The sequence below is a fragment of the Pinus tabuliformis genome, chromosome X (genome assembly GCF_031772625.1).
Source record: "Pinus tabuliformis cultivar Carrire ecotype Pingquan chromosome X, CPIR1, whole genome shotgun sequence".
NCBI classification, from domain to species: domain Eukaryota; kingdom Viridiplantae; phylum Streptophyta; class Pinopsida; order Pinales; family Pinaceae; genus Pinus; species Pinus tabuliformis.
The window spans coordinates 138664956-138670792 of record NC_142308.1 but is presented as its reverse complement, the minus strand read 5'-3'; positions in this window follow the sequence as shown (position 1 = coordinate 138670792).

Genomic DNA, 5837 nt, shown 5'->3' with positions numbered 1-5837 from the left:
CCGTTTTGATCTGGTCTGTTTGCGGTTTCCCGTCAAAGGGACAGCAGTTAGCTCCTCTTCATCTTTCCCTTTGAGATGGCTAATTTCTGCTTTTCCTCCTTCCTGCACGTAGGAACGACAATTATCAGTTTTTCCTATTAACCTCACGTGTTTCGTTATTATCTAAGTTTAAAATGCAGAAAGGTTTATATATCCTAATGAAAAAGATACTGAAATAACCATCAAAACATACCTTCTTTGAGACTCTACAACCTCCTCCCAAAGCTGACTTGGAATGGATAATGGTTGTAAAATAATTGGGGTCTTAATTGTCTCAACTTTGTTTTGTTGGAAAACCAAACATTCTACCACAAACTTTTGAATATCATATTTAAGATGATCCCAAAAAAAATCCTTCTTGACCTTGTGGTAAGTTTTTAAAAATCTTGAGTTCTATCCTATAGGAGAGGAGTGTGATTCCAAAAGAACCTTTAGTTTGAGTTGTGAGTTGTTACATAGATATAAGAAATCTATGTACCAGATTGAATCATTTTTCTAGATAAATGTATCAGATGCACTGGAATCTTGCTGCAATTTTTGAATGAGTGTCCATACCTCTTCGTCATTCTTTCATTCATTGCTTGCTTTAGTTATCCAATCAAGTTGGATGATAGAAATGGCACAAAGAAATGCTTCCATGTCCTCATCCCTTCTTGAGAGTGCATATGCAATAAAATTTTGCTTCCCTTTTCTGTTGATGATTTCAAAGTCATAACACAACATCTTTATGATCCATTTTTTCTATTATTTTGAAGATAATATTTATTCTAAGAAGTATTTAAGACTATCATGATATTTTTTTACCTTGAATTTTATTCCCATTAGGTAAGGGCGCCATTGATTTAGGGAATGTAGTATTTCCAACATTTCATTCTCATAAATAGGATTTTGTAAATACTTTCCCTTGATTGGATGACTTTCAAAAGCAATGGATCTTCCTTATTGTATTAAAAAAACACCAATGCCATTTCCTGAGGCATCACATTCCATAATAAAGGATTTTTTGAAGACTAGTGTAGCTAAGACCAGAGCTTGGCACATTTCCTCTTTAAGATATTCAAAGGCCTTAGTTGCTTCTGGAGTCCAAAAAAATGCATCTTTCTTCAGTAATGTTGTTAGTGGTGATGTTATTTTCCCATAATTCTTAACAAACTAGCTATAATGCTCTGTCAACTTGAGAAATCCTCAAATATGCCCTAATGTGGTGGGGACTTTCCATTCCTTTATGGATTTAATTTTGTTAGGGTCTACCTTAACACCCTCATGAGATACAATATGACCAAATATTCCACTTCTTGTACCCCAAAGAAACATTTGGAGGGTTTTTCATACAATTGTTTCTCCTCCAATAGTTTGAGCACCCTGTCAACATGTTGAACATGATCTTTCCAAGACTTGTTGTAGATTAGTATATCATCAAAAAATACTAACACAAATTTTGTAAGCAAGGTTTTGAAATTGGAATTCATCAAACCTTGAAATGTGGAAGGTGCTTTATTAAGGCCAAAAGGCATGACCAAAAATTCATAATGACCTTGATGAGTTATGAATTTTATTTTCAGAATGTCTTTTGTCTTCATTCTAATTTGATGATAACCTGAATGAAGATATAGCATGGTGAAGTAAATTGTTACATGTAGTTCATCCAAAAATTCATCAATGAATGGAATGGAAAATTTTTCTTTAATAGTGAGCTTATTGAGCTGTCTATAGTCCGGACACATACACCATGATCCATCCTTATTGTGCACCAATAATACTGGAGAAGAGAAATACCATTGGCTAGGTTGAATCATACATGCCTCTAACATTTCTACAACCATGCATTTAATTTCACTCTTCTAGGCATAGGGATATCTGTAAGGTCTGGTGTTTGGAGGAACACTTCATGGAATCAAGGGAATAGCATGATCATGATTGTGAATAGGTGGAAGACCTTTGGGAGTCTCAAATACCTTGGAATGATTGCCAATGACTCTTTGGAGATGTGGAGAAATGGATGACTTAAATGTTTGAACATCCAATGAATAAATTACCCCTCATTGTTCCTTCTTCAAAGGCTTTGTCATGCCATCATAGTTTATTATCTTCCCAAGTTTCCTTGTGATACCCCTTAATTCAATTCCTTTCCTTCCTATAAAATTTTCAAGAAGAGTTCTTGTAAATTAAAAGTTATCATCCCCAATGATTGTAACCATTGGAGTAGTAATACAACATCAGCACCACCCATTAGAATGGAAAGCATTGGACTATTCAATACATATTCCCCCATGGTTAGATTGATATTATGGCACTTCCCTGATCAATTTATATCTCCTCCATTTTCAACCATCACTTGACACTCTAGTGTTGGATATAGAAAGAAATTAAAATCCTTGGCTATCTCACAATGAATAAAAGTATGGGTATTACCGAATCAATCAGCACTATTACCTTTTTCTTCATGATATATCCTTCTATCTTGAGAGTTTGAGGAGTGGTAATTCCTGCCAATGCAATATAATTTATGGTTATATTCATTTCTTATTTTTAAATCCCCAGGGTTGATTCCTGGTGCGTATCTTCTTATCTTGATGTTTCTTGTTCCTTTTCTTCCTCCTCTTCACAATATATGTAAAATAATTATTCTCGACGCATTTATGACCTTTAGTGTATTTTCTATCACAATTGTAACAAATCTCTTTTTTCTCTTTTTTCCTCTAGTTGTTGTGGTGTTAGCCTCGTAGTTTGTGGAAAGATAGGAGTGTTGACACTTCCATATTTATAGTTGTGAGTGGTAGACCTCCTTCTTTCCAAAGGAAAACCTCATGTTGCATGTTATCCTTTAAAATTCCTATGAAGACATCAATCAGATGCTCCTCTGGAATATCAATTACCTTGATATTCAATCTTTGGAAATCCTCAATGTGCTCCCCAACTTAACCCTTTTGTTTGAGATTTATCAATTGGCTAAAGAATTTATTGCTTTTTGTATCCTCATAATGTGTTACCAATTCCTCTGTGAAAATTTTCCAAGTGACAATTGATTTACAAGAACAAATCCATTGATACCACAAACACAGATTGAGTTCTAAATATAAAGATGCAATGTGTACCTTTTGTGTGTATTTCACATCAGGTAGATCAAAGAACAACTACATATGTAGTATCCATGTTACCATATCCTTGCCATCAAACTTCCTCATATCAATATTTAGAATGTGGTTGGCCTTCAACCCAATTTGGAGTCTCTGAAATCATGATTCACATTCCTTTTGTTTTCATCATGAGTTTCATGGACTACCTTGTCACCATTAGGAAACCTTTCTTGTAGAAACTTTGTCAAATCTTCCTTCAAACCTTCCATGTCTTGTTTTAAATATTCCATGTCCCCTTTTAAACCATCCATGTCCTCTTTTATTTTTTCTCCTAAGCCATCCATCTTAACATTCAACATTGCTTCCAATTCATTTTTGGTTTTTTTTGTGAGAAAAAAAATTGTTGCACTTGGTCCCTTAATTTTGATATATCATGTTGCATTTCTTCGTCTTCATGTGCCATAGTAGAACTTTATGAGGTATTAATGGGTGTAGAAATTTTTTCTTTGGGAGGACTTTTGGAGTCAATTAATGTTATCTATGCTTCACTATGCCCTTTGAATCACTTCAAATTGATTTTTCAAACAGAAATTATGCAAATTTAAAAATACACACCTTTTAAGAGCTTTATTTTGAGCTTGTTGATAATACTACATTGAAACTATTGTATCTTTGTGATTTCAGCTTCTCAAAGTTTGTAATTGTGTCCTGAGGTATCCCTTTGTGTCTTATTTCCAACCCCACTAGTTAAACTGACATTTGATTCTTCAAAATAAAGTTATGCTAAATATGATTAGGGCCTACTTTATAATAATAATGTAAGGGCTTAATAATAACAATATTGGGATTATATGGGGAACAAAAATAACAATATGTAGGCTACACTACTATTATAGGTACCTAACAGGAAATCCTAGTTTCCTTATTGTGGTGTTGAGAATCCCTATCTTGCATTCATGTTTCTATTATTAGAGAGAAGACCTTTTGGGAAGGAAGGATACAAAGGAAGGTTCTATCGGTGCCGACAACCAAGATCGGGTGATGTTGTAACTACCTTACTACTGCTACTTTCAATAAAAGGAAAATTCATATTACATCCCATTTATACTATACATCTTTCATGTTTATTAATGTTAAATGGAATTGATTATGGACTAACAGACATATATGCTAGAATAATTTGAATTCTTCATTCTACTCTTAGTCTATTGATTGTGTTGCATGCATGCATCTTTGGAGAAAGACAATGGGGCTTGGACCCTACGGGATCTAAATCAAACGTTGGACCCACCTGTGAGTACTAGTCACCTACTTTATAAATTCAAAGTGATTTTCATGTTTGTTTTAGTTTCTTCATTTATTTTTGTCTTCCGCTCTATTTGGGCTATCAACCCTAGCCCTAGGAAATTTTTCTCGTAACAAATATGCAAGAAAGTAAACCAATGAACGTTCATATTCTTTTAGTTGTAAATTTATTTGGAGATCAATGTCTAAAGACACAAAAAGAGGAAGAGGACATGTCTTATGTTCCATATGTCAATGTAATTAGAAGTTTTAGGTATCCAACAGTTTGTACAAGACCAAACATTGTACATGTAGTGGGAGTATTGAGCAGGTATAAGTTAAAACCAAGGAAGGAGCATTGGAAAATAGTAAATAAGGTTTTCAAGTATATTCATGGCACTATTGATTATGGATTGTGCTATCAAGGAAGACCAAGAATCGATAGAGTGTTTGACATACATGCCTTTTTTCATGCAGGCTCGGTTGGAGATCCATATCATAAAAGATCTACAAGTGAGTATGTGTTTAAACTATTTGGTGGAGTTATCAATTGGATGAGAAAAATACAATCAATAGTGGCACTTGCAACTAACAAAAGTTGAATACATGGCAACCACACATGCAAGCAAGCAAGTAGTTTAGGTATGGGGTTTGTACAACAAGCTATAAGGATAGATTGTGATAGCCACAATGTAATTTTCTTAACAAAGAACCTTTCTTATCATTCAATGGAAAAGCATATTGGTGTTCAGTATCACTTTGTGATGGATATGAATAAAAATCAGAAGATGTTGTTGAGAAAGGTGGACACTTTGAAGAATGTTGTGGATGCATTAAAAAAATCTATGAGCATTGAAAAGTTCTCCTGGTGTAGAGAAACAATGGGCATCACTACCCTGAATTGTTGATTATGTACTCCTCTATCTCCCTATATGCAAAGAAAACAACAAGTGGGAGAATGTTGGGTATGTGGCATATTCTTTGTATGACTTATATGCACCACAAGCAAAGGGGGGTCACAAGGGGGTGTTGTTCAACCCCTCCCCCCACCCCATGTTGATTTTTGGGTAGCTACAGGAAGTATTCCACAGCTACAAGTTGCACCATGAAAAGGAAGGAAATTAAAATTTGAAATTTGAATTAAATTGCTCAATATAGCCCCTGAAGTCCAAGTCAAACCAGCTAAAGGATGTGCCCCCTGGGCACTACAAGAACAACATAAAATGGCACTTGACCTCCTCATTTAGACAAACAATTCATATCATCATAAAATAATTCATTCTTCTATTCACATCTACGAAGGAGAGAAAGAAGAAGATCAAAGTTTGACCAAGCGTTTACCGACTTTGACCAATTTTTCTGAGGTTTGTTTGACTTGTGTTGACTAAGATTTTTTTGGGCAGAGTTGACTGAGTTTCTAGGTAGTTGCAAGAGGGT